This window comes from Echinops telfairi, unplaced genomic scaffold (genome assembly GCF_000313985.2).
Source record: "Echinops telfairi isolate 266 unplaced genomic scaffold, ASM31398v2 ScPeMD7_7469;HRSCAF=8507_1, whole genome shotgun sequence".
Classification (NCBI taxonomy): domain Eukaryota; kingdom Metazoa; phylum Chordata; class Mammalia; order Afrosoricida; family Tenrecidae; genus Echinops; species Echinops telfairi.
Genome location: NW_022111373.1, coordinates 83,792,885 through 83,805,090, shown reverse-complemented (window position 1 = coordinate 83,805,090; position 12,206 = coordinate 83,792,885). Strand labels below are relative to the sequence as shown.

Genomic DNA, 12,206 nt, shown 5'->3' with positions numbered 1-12,206 from the left:
ATTTGGTTTTCCCTAAGCCACAGAGCAGCCCTCAGGCCTGGACCCCTCCGGTGTGGAGGACAGTCGGGGCTGGGCCACATGCTCATGCAGACACCGGTTGAGTGCTCAGCCAGGGCCCCGCACACGTTAAGGCACCATGGTTACAAGGTGACCGACAGTCCTGGGCCCAGGAGAGGCAGAGCCTGCCCCTCCACCCTCTGTCCGGCAAGCGGGCGGGACCTGGGGACAGCACAGGCAGAAGCAGCCCCAGACACTCAGGACATGACCACAGCCGAGGCTGGGCCACGGGGCCAGGAGAGAGGGGGCCTGTTAGCACTTTGGTTTGGGGAGGGGAGAGGGGAGGGGGCTAGGCCTCAGCCCATCCAATCCTTTTTGATGTTGAGGTTCCACTCCCAGGACAGGTGGTCTGTCGTGTCGTCGTCTGTGAAGCAGAACTTGATGTTGTAGCTGCCACGGGCCATCATGCCTTTGGGCGCCTCCTCCATGGGCGTCAGGAACTCGTACTCCTCTGCCCGGGGCCCGTAGCTCCCCACCATGTAGTGGGTCTTGTCAATCTTGATGCCTTTCCTATAGGTGTGCTGGATGTACTTCATGCTGACCCAATCTCTTCGTAAACACAGCGCAAACGACTCCTTGTTGAAACTCTCCGGGTCTCCGGCCAGGCTCAGCTCCAGAGGGCCAGGGGCAGTGCTGCACCCCAGGGTCAGGCGGGTCGCAATGACATTGGGGACACCCCGGCAGAGACGGCCACTCGGCCCAGGAGGGCCTCCTTGTACTTGCGCAGACGCTCATCGTCCCTGTCCAGTTCCTGGATCTCCTGGATGCTCTTCTGCGCGGGCGGCTTGTAGTTGACCGAGTGCTCCTCCTGCTCCTTCTCGGGCAATCTGTGCCAGCTGCTGCGCCGGTGGGCTCCTGCTCAGCCGGCTGCTGGCCTGGTCTGCCACGCACGGCCTCCCGAGCGAAGTGACGCAATCTGATTGATTTTTGTATGTTAACCTACATTGCCAAATTTTTCAATTCGTTCCAGTATTTTTAATTGAATAGTTGGAGGTTTTTATATATAAAAGTATGTAGTCCGAAAATAGAGAAAAATTTCCTTCTTCTTTGCCAATTTGACTGCCTTTGATTTCTTTTAGATGTCTAATAATTCTGGTTAATATTTTCAGCTTGATATTAAATAAGTATGGTGATAAAGGGCAATTTTATCTGGTTCCCATTTGGATGGAAATGCTTTTAGTTTCTTTCCTTTCAGTGCAATGTTGGCTGTCAGTTTTGCATATATGGCTTTTATTATGTAAAAATAATACAATTTTATACAATATTATGTAAAAATAATACAATAAATAGAAATGATTTCTATTTCACTGAGTGTTTTTATGAAGAATGGATGTGGAATTTTGTCAAATGCATTTTCTGCATCAATTGATATAATCATGTGATTATTTTCTTTTATTTATGTGAGGGATTACATTGGCTATTTTTCTAACATGGAAAGATCCTTGAACACTTGGTATAAACTTTATTTGAGCATGCTTTATGTTTAATGTTTTATTGAATTCTGCTAGCTAGAATTTTGTTGGAAATTTTGACATATGTTGGGTAACCATAAGAAACTGGACATTTTTTTCAACCCGTGTATTTAAATTTTTTACAAAACTACTTTATCATCTTCAAAGTACTCTCCATTACACTCAATAGATTTGTCAAATATGTGATTTCATTCTTGGAAACATTTTTCAAACTCATCTGTTTGGATGGCTGACAGCACCTCCCTCATTTTTTCTTCACCTCTTCAAAGTCCTCAAATCGCTGTCCTTTTGTGTCACTCTGCATTTATTTATTTATTTATTTGAGTCTGAAGTATATTAGCCTGAATTTTCTAAACAAACAAACAAAAGCAGTGCTACATATGTACCCATCCAATATATTCAAGTTGATTTTGATTCATAGAGACCCTGTAAACAGAATACAAGCTTGTTAATCTTTATGGGGGCAGATAGACTCTTCTTTCTCCAAAAAGCATGTATAGATATACATATGCAGAGAGAAATTTACTTCAAGGAAAAGGCTCATGAAATTGTAAGGAAATAGATCCACAATTTGAGGGGCTGTGAAGTCCCACATATGTAAGGCATACATTAGGCTGAAGGCTTCTGCTAATTCATGTGGTTGAAGGACTGTTGATAAGCTGAAAAATTCTTGCCTACCAAAAGCTGAAGGTCAAGTGAGCAGAACAGTGGAAGAGCTAAAAAAGAGTGGGCATTGCCCAAACATCTTATATCCCAGAGTAGGTCTCACCTATCATTAAAACTCCATTTTCAACTGATTAGCAGCTCTTATCAGATTACAAAATAGAGGATGGTTATACAGTGTTGGTCAACCCTGAGAAAAATATTCTAGCCAAGTTAATACACAGCATTAACTACTACATAGAAACATAAGCAAAATATAGGAAATATTAAAATTGAAAATAATATCTGTTCCTGTAAATAAAAGTTATAACATTGTATTCAGATATATAATTGATATGAACACAAAAAAATAGAAGTTCAGAATGATCACATAAGCATGAACTTTTTAGAGAAAACAGAGGAACGTTTCTGTAAGAGGTGATCCCCATGACAGCCCTAGTCACACACACACACACACACACACACCCCAATTTGTTTTCAAGGCACACAATTTACATATCTTGCAATTAGATAGTTCACTCATTCAATCATTTCCAAGGGAATTGTACAGTCACCACTACATTGATCTTAGAGCACCTCCCCCCATGTCCCCATGGTTAAATCGTCTTTAATATGAGTTGTGCAGTCACGGTCAGTCCTAGTGCTCCCTCCCTGCTCCTGCTTTTGTTATTCACTCCCCAAGTCTCCTTTTCCTCCCTTGGTCCATCCACACCCCTGCATTTCCCAGAACACTTTGTATCAGTTGTTCTCATTATACAGCCTCTCCTGGGTTTTACAGCTTGGAAACCCCACAGAAAACAATGAAAAACAAATCACACTAAGGTGGTAAAGATAAGATCATATTTGTATGGACCAAACTACAAATAAGGTGTCAGGGAGAGAAGACCCCCATCAACATTCAAGAAGCCAGGGAAGAAATTTCTGTCATGGAGCAACTAAGAGATGCTCGCACCTGCTACAAATTCAGGTCGTGTCTATAGGAAGGTCAACTGGCCGAGCATCAGGTTTGATCCAGCAGAATCAAGGTAGCAATGGTCTCTGCCTGCTCGCAGGGCTGTTCAGGACTCTTGCCTTTGGCTGGAGCGGATTTGCCAGCAGCTCGGTACAAACATTTTTTAGCGCAAGGACCAAATAGCTAGAAAGCTGATGAAAGTAACTGACAAGTGACCAGAGGGAGAAAACTTCACCTCTTGAATATTTCCTACTTTCTAGGCTTTAAGATCTTCTGAAATACCAAATAAGAAATGAAATTGCTTTATGAATATTTAATGGAAGTTTGATGGTGGGGAATGGATGCAAGTATGGGCAATGAAGAAATTTGACAACTACTGTTCTGAAGAACTTAAGTAACTCATCATTTCCATTGTATCCTAAAGTCTATTTCTCTTTGAGTTGAATGAGACAAGTTATAACAATTCCATTATCTTGGGGCATTTACAGTTCATTCCCAGATAATGTGTTAACAATTCCCCTCCTTCTGTTCCATTCCTTCCTTCCCCATCAATTGCTTTTGAATTCTTGACAATGGCACTAATCAGAAGACCAAAGGGATATCATTAATTACCCATAAAACTTCTTGGAAGTACTAATTTGAGGGAAAGCCCGCGAGGACCTTTCAGCTATTGTTTTCGCACATGGGGAATCATGGAAGAGTGAAATCGAGAATAGGATGTGTTTCCCTTTCCCAGTTCTGCCTGGTACAAACTGCAAAAGCAATCACAGATGGAAGCCCACAGATGGGAGCCTGCTGATCATGCAGCTGTTTCTTTGTTGGTAGGAAACCCACTTGTGGGTGGTAGCAAAGGAGGAAAGACAATATTAGAATGCAATGGAATTTTAATTATACCTACCATGACTCTAAAGTTCTGTTCTGTGGTGCTTTGTTTGGGGAGTTGTCTTGAAATTAGAATCCAATGCTGCAAACTTGAATTAATTAAAGTAGTATTGTTTGGAAATACACAGAGAAGCTAGTTTGCAAAAGATTTTCCAGTGATCTTGCCTTGTAATGTTTAGACTTCCTCTGTTCTTTGACTGAAGAAGGGAGGGAGAGAATGGTAGAGCACGTGTCTCATTTATGTTTCCCTATGGACATCCATTACACAACATCTTTAGCTTATTGAAGTGTTTAAACCATCTCTAAATACTATTACTAGAGGCCAGGTATGCTGGACATGGATCTGTGAATGAAAGAGACAATATGACTATCAGCAAGTGCTACTATTCTTATTTTCCAATAATGGAAACTTATTTTCCAGTAATGGAGAGCCACTGGAGTGAGCTACTTATGAAGACTCATACTGAATTTCATGTCACAAGTATTTATGATCATTCTGTTTTCTAGGATTGGGGTGAGTGAGAAAAACATGTCCTTGCCCTCTTAAAGTTATTGTTTATTTGCTGAAACAGGTGTTAAAGTACTGAACTAACTCTATAAATGCATATGCGATAAGTGTAATAAACAGGAGGGGAAGAAGGACATGAGAATAAAAGAGAAAGTAAGAATAGATTCGATTAGCAAAGGGTTTCTTGGGCAATCTAAGGCTTAAATATTGAACAGAATTATGTAAGTTTATAGGTAAGAGTGAAGGAGCTTCACGGCACTATGTGGCTATTGTTGATTCAGCAGGTAGCAAGTCTAGAAAAGTGATTTAGTCAACAGGTGCTGGTAGCAAGGGTAATCAAAATCAAATCAACAGATGAACAATTGCATGCAAATATTAAAAAAGTGTTTTTAAGGATGAGTCTGAGGTATGTTAAAGAGTAAACGGACATGTAATGGTGTCATTTGCTGAGCTCGAGATTCAAGAGGAGGACAAACCTTGCTGGGTGTGTGTAAAGCAGGGAAATTATGAGTTCAAAGCTCAGTGGACAGGTAAAAGCACTGAAGAAAGACTTACTATCTCCATTATGCCATTTACTAGCTTTGAGACTTTGAGCAAGCTATTAAATCATTAATGTATCAATTTTTGAATTTTTAGAATGGGGACAATGATAACAGAGCCTTTACCAAATTGTGAAAAATCACGTGAGATTAAACGAACTGTTGATAGTAGATTCTTGGGTGTGGCAGGGAATAAATAATAACTCTCTCTCTCTCTTTTCCTGCCATGGAGTTGAGTCCGACTCATAATGACCCTGTTGGGCAGGGTTGAGTTGTCTCTTTGGGTTTCCAGGACTGTCACTCCTTACAGGAGTGGAAATCTTCCTCTTTCACCAGAGGAGTGGCTGCTGGTTTCTAACTGCTGACCCTGCTAGGGGCAGCCCCAAGTATAACCACGAAGACACCAGGACTCCTTATAAATCTAGTCTTAAAATATATACTTTTAAAGATTCAGTTATTTCAATAAAACTATATGTCATCAAAGCCCTGATGGTGCTGTGGGTTAGGTATTAGGCTCTTAACCATAAGGTGAGTAGATCAAAACCACCAGTCACTCAGGAGAACGTTCAGGCTATCTGAGCTTGTAAAGATTTACAGTGTCAGAAACCCTATATAGGGTGGCTCTGAGTTAGAATTAACTCAATGGCAGTGTTTGGGGGTTTAGTTTGGTATATTTATTTAGGAGCCTTGGTGCACAGTGTTTAAGCACTTGCCATTAATAGAAATTTAGTTGGTTCAAGCACACCAGTCATTTCATGGAGAAAAGATGACAGTCTTCTTAGATAAGAATTTTCGGCCTTAAAAATGCTATGGGACAGTTCTACTCTGTCCATAGGGTCTCAAAGAGTCTTAAATGACTCAAAAAATGATTCAATGGTAACAGCCATTGCTTTATTTTTAGTATCTGTGAACTAAGAAGTAATGACAATAAATTAAATATGAAAATAATATAAAAAGTCTGTAGTAGTTTTGGCCAACTATACAATTAAGGAGAATGGTAGCCCCTTAATAATATCCTCATTTCTAACATCAATATAATCCTACTATCTTTATCCAAAATCTCATTATTGCCTTTACAGCTACAGCAATATAAATCTCAATCAATAAGTTCAGCTTTGCAAGAAAATAACCTTTATGTAATATTCTGAAGCTTGACCTAATTTTTATTTTGAGATGTTATTCTACTAGGAAGATAGAATCTTAGTCTTTGTCACTTCTCTGGCCTCGGCTTTTCTTCATGGTTTCCTGTGGTTGTAGGTAAATTTACACAGCACGTACAATTCCCAAGGAGGGGCTTTGTTTGTAAAATCAGGTAGGGAGACACTATTGTGTTCAGGGTTTGGTCTGGTACTAATCATTGTCGTCATTAGTCTCAATGAAAGGTCATGGTTTTTAACCAAATTTTGCCCCATTGTGTCAAGTGGCATCTCCATGAATTACGTGTGTAAGACTCCTTCCTTAGAGTAGGGAAGGTGTGATTTCTTTCCTAGATTTCAGTCACTTTTTTTGTACTCCAACCCACTATTTTTTCTAAAAACTTTGGCTTCTGAAAAAACAAATACAAAAAACATGTGGGCTATTTTGGCTCCTCGCCAGCCACAGCCTCCTATATAGCATTGCATTTACAGCCATGAATACAAAGCAACTCACCTCCTCCTGAAAGAAAAGAGAAGGAGTTGCAAGAGAGGGGAAAGAACAAAAGACTAGTAGCACAGAGCTGCGATTCTGCCTTTCAGGCTTACAGATACATGATGGCAGTAAACCTGTTCAAGCAGCAAGCACATTGAGGGGGTGTGCACTGCACACAATACCATGAGGAATGTTTTATGAGTAAGTAACTCAATTGAAAAAAACGGATTCTGAGTACGAGTTTTGTGTGTTTCAGAGTGGGCCATGCTGGAGTATAAGTACTTCAAGTTAAAAATATGTTTTCATATATATTAAAAGTGCATTACATAGCTAGTGAGGTGAGTCTTGAAGTCAAAATCAACACACTCACATGAAAGACAGACAACCCCCCCCCACCCCCAGGGGACAAACAACAGAAACGTGGGTGAAGGGAGACAGTGGTCGGTGTAAGACATGAAAACAAGAATAATTCATAAGTTATTCAGGGGTCACGAGGGTGGGAGGGGGAGAGGGGGAAAAAAAGGAGCTGATAGCAAGAGTTCAAAGAGAAATTAACTGTTTAGAAAAGGATGATGGCAACATTGCACACATATTCTCGAAACAATGGATGTATGAGATGTTAGAAGAGCTGTAAGAGCCCCCAATAACATGGGTTTTTAAAAAAATAAATAAATAAAAGAGGCAAACAATGTCTGAAATATCATGCGTGCTTGATGAAAATAAACTTGTTTTTCTTTCTTTTTTCATGTGTTCTTGGACTAAACCCACATCAATGCTTTTGTGACAATGTCAGAATTGCTCTCTACTTCTTTGGGTCCCAATCATTGTGCAGAACTTAGCAAGAGTAGAAATATATCTATCCTGACCTCCTGTGTTCAACTCATAAATGTAGTTTTTCTGTTGCCCTTAGTTACTTTCTACATAAACAGTAATAAAAGGGAGAATCATTCAAAATTTCGAACGCGTGCGTGTGAATGTGTGTGTGTGTTTAGGAGGAACAAAGGAGTTGGGAAGCATTATTTGCCTACAAGAATGGAGCAGACCTTGTTGGCCATCTGGTGCACCATGTTTGGGAGGTAATTAACATGCAGCTACAGTTGCATTTTGTTTTCTTTTGAAGTGATTCTGAAAATGTGTGGTAACAGGCTGCCTGCCACACAAAGGAGCTAATGTTAAAAAATGGTGATACTCAACCTGTCTCAAAAATTAATGAACCCCCAATGCCCCAAAACAAAGCTGTTTGCCACTAAAGGCAAAGGACACCTTTAGAACTTTCACAGACTGTAAATCTCAAACGAAGTTGCTTGTTCTCTGTAGTCACCTCAGTTGGTGAGGAATGTGGAAGGCCCAGTATAATTCCTTTCTATCCATCAAACTTGTTACTCAGACCCTTTAGGGGAATGTTTACATCATCCAATGTTCACAGCTGCAGAGGTGTAGCCCCATCCATGGATTGAATTTTGGATCTGGAATTACTCTATACTGGTGCACAGCTTGAGTTCCATTTTCCAATGACGGTATGATAATGATACATTTAAATGAGAGAGGCTACTGGATGAGAGAGTTCTGTGGGCAGGTATACTGGAATTTTATACTTGAGTTTATATAAGGAAGAAGAAATTATTATTTCCAGCATAAAACCTTCTAGGAGAAATAAATAAGCCACATATACAAGTCAAAACAATTTCTGACTGAAAGATGTTCTTTTATAATAAGTTGGCACAATTATTCCCACAAAATATTTGAATATCTTGTAAGTCAACCTGAACAAATAGGTGAGAAAATGCAAGCTATCATAGAGAAACTAAGTGAACATATTTATTATATAAATAAAAATTGGCAGCTGAGAAAATGATTAAGGGGCAACTGTGGGAATTAAATGGAATTTTGTTATATGAACAGCATTAATCTCACAATATGAACAGCTCAAGTGGTGCTTGTAATAGAAATGTATATTTAATCTCTACTTTTGATCAATGTAAAACAGGCTCTGTTCGACTGAACACAAATTATTTTTTGATTTATAAACAGTTCTTATTTTAGGTTATATGTGCAGTTATATACATTATAAAAGAAATAGTTTAATTGTCTTATTATTTTCTACTTTAGCAGAAGAGAAAACAAGTTCAGAATCATAAATGATGTATTTATGTTTGCCTGTCTAATAATAAGTTAAGTTGAAATGTAACAAAAAGCCCTTTAGTTCCACCCTCTCTTCTTTATCCTTGAATTATCTCATGCCTGCCATGATTCACCTTTCTGTCAGTTTGTCATACTATTGCCACTTAAGTGTTGTGATGCTAGAAGCTATGCCACTGGCATTTCAAATACAACAAGGTGTGCACATGATGGACGGCTTAAGTGAAGCTTCCAGACTAAGACAGGCAACGAAGTTCTCGGCAGTCAGTGTCTGAAAAAGAACAGGCAGTGGGCAGCATATTGGTAGTAGGGGAACATCCTTGATACAGTGCTAGAAGATGAATCGTTCAGGTTAGAAGGCACTGGGGAAGAACTGCCTCTTCAAAGTAGACTCAACCTTCATGCTATGGATAAAGCAAAATTTTGGGGAACTTCCTTCACTGATGTTGAATGACTCCAAATGAGAAGAAACTACAAGCATCTATTAATAATCATAACATGGAATTACAAAGTATGAATCTACAAAAATTGGAAGTCATCAAAATTAAAACACATGTAGATCAATAGTGTAGGCAATAATGAGCTGAAATGGATGTTCATTGGCCATTTGACATTCCTAAGGTCTACAATCGATGCATTTGGATTATGGTGTTTGGTGAAATATCCCATAAGCTGCCAAAAAAAGGAACACATTTGTCTTGGAAGAAGTACAGCCAGAATGCTCCTTATCAGAGAGGCAATCTCACTTAGTTTCATCTACTTTGGATAGCTTACCAAGAGAGATGAGTCCTTAGAAAAGAGCATCATGCTTAGCAAAGTAGATGGGCCGAGAAAAAAAGAAGACCCTGGACAACATGTATTGACACAGTGGCTGCAACAATGTGCTCAAATATGACAACAATTGTAAAGATGTTCAAGGACCACGCAATGTTTTTTTTTTTAATTATTATTCTAGTTTACATAGGGCTGTTATGTGTCAGAACTGACTTGATCATACCTAACAACCACATGGTCTACATTGCCAGGAACAACTAGTTGAAAAGAATGAAGTTACATTAATTGTCCAAAAGAACCTTTCAAGCTCTTTACTGGAATGTGATGCTGTAAGTAAAGGGCTAATATACCTACACTTACAAGGAAGACCGGTTAATACGACTACTATCCACATTTATTAATAAACTGCTACTGACAAATATGAAGAAATTGACAGACATTTTTAACCAAATTCTGAAGTCTGAAATTGATCAAAGACAAAAATCAACATGTATTGAAAATTTCTGGTTATTGGAATGCACAAGGAAATAACCATTAGAAAATATGGCCGCAGTGACAAAAACAATGTTAGAAATTACATGATAGAATTTGGAAGGCCAATGACTTATTCATCACAAATACCCTTTTTAAACATAATAAATGGTGACTATGTATATGGCCATGCATGCTGGATGGAATACAGAAATCGAATCAACTGCATATGTGGTAAGAGAGCGTGGAAAAGCTAGGTCAGTTAGAATAGTCCAGCAGTCAGTTGTGGAACAGACCGTCCATTGTGTATTTTCAAGTTCAATTTGATGTTGAAAATTAAAACAATTCCACAAGAGACAAACTAAGTCCTTGAGGATGGCCCATCTGAGTTTAGACTATCTCCATTATAGATCGATACACTGAGCATTAATGACTGAAGACCAGTGGATTCGTAAGATGGCTTCGAGGACATCGTGCGTGAAGTCCTTGCAAGCAGTCATTAAAGAAAAACACAAGACCCCAACTGAGTGATTGTCAACGCTGCACTCAATGAAAAATCAAGCAGCGAGAAGAGAGACCTGGTGGGAGTCACGCCCAGGTTTCAGTCCAGCTCTGATGTTAGCCGGATGAATGGAGGGAGGTCTCCTGAAGCCTCCCTAGAAAACGAGGGACTCGGGTGAGAGAGCAGCTGAGATTCTTCTTTCCCCCAAAGTCTTTAGCAGTGGTTTCAAAAGTGGAGCCTCACAGCAGTTTCAGGGTGTCATGAAGGGGTCACTGAGTTGCTAGAGAGATGTCCAAGAGAGAGGTTTGAATGACACCTGACCGTCTCCTATGCTCTGTCTGTTTTCCTCGGGAATGTTTATCTCATTTTTTAAACCATCTGTTTCTTATCAAAGAAAGGATGAATAATTCAGGGGTTAAGTGTAATCTACTCAGGGAAGAGTAATGTTTGTTACTGGCTTAAATATACTTTATTATAAAATGGAATATACATGAAATTGCATAGCATTTGTCTGTGAACATCCATGTAACACTATCAAGTAATAAAAGAGAACATTGGTAGAACCTTGGAATTTATATTTTGCCCAACTCTTTCTTTAGTACCAACTTACCATGAACTAACTATCTGTGTCCAGCTCTAACTTTCTTAGTACACCCTTTGTGATTTTCTTTGAATATTGTCATATGTGTGCATTTAAAAAAATATCTGTATAAATTAATTCTGCCTGCTCTTGAACTATATAAATATAATAAAACTGAAATTACTATTTTATGACTTGATTTTCTCATATTTGTAGAATATTGAATTTCACAATAATGTAGTATCCTATTGTAATGTAAAACATTTTTAAATATCCACGGCCAGCATGTAGGACAGTTATGCACAATATTGCATATAGAATTCTTAAGCATGAATGGTGGTAAACAAAGGCAAACATATTGCTAAGGAACAATATAACATAATTGCTGGATTATAGTGTTTTCATAATCCAATGTAGCTATACAATAACATCAGTTTCTAAACTAGTTGTAGTAATTTATATTCCAGCCAATAAAAGAGTTCCTGAGGCTTACCACCTTGATATTATATTGTCTGATTGTTATTATTTGAAATCTGATGGGTGTGTAGTGATATCTTACCATGCTTTGAATTTTTACTTTTCTTGTGATTATGTTCAACACTGTAACAAACTGTATATGTGGTTGACAGCATCTAGCAACAATGACAATCATGAGTTTGATTGGCAGGTAAATGTATTTAGTATATTGTTATTTTGTTTAGGTATCGATGTTATGACAGTCTTTGGAAAAAGTTTGAGAAAGATTGAAAGTGTTTCTTCCTTGAGTAGTTGGTATTGTTCCTTAACAGATGAGTGTAGGCCTACGGTTTTCCTTGAGAAAATCTTTCTGAGTAATTAGCCAATGGTTTAAAATTATTATGTGCTAAAGCAAGGAATTTTATGTCTTTTGGGGTGATTTTAGAGGGAGTTTGCCTTTCTTATAGCAAGATACCTGAGGTCTTACCGTTTGGATGGACATGGCTTCATATTGAGTTCAGGGTATGAGTCGCTGGAGTGGCACCCACTGGGTGTGGAATATTGACTGCATTATGCTTGCTG

General features: G+C 38.9%; 1 pseudogene; it reads right to left on the bottom strand.

The window, feature by feature from the left end:
• Positions 1–353: 353 nt before the first annotated feature.
• Positions 354–10,055, bottom strand: LOC101637949 (annotated as a pseudogene).
• Between the last annotated feature and the right edge of the window lie 2,151 nt (positions 10,056–12,206).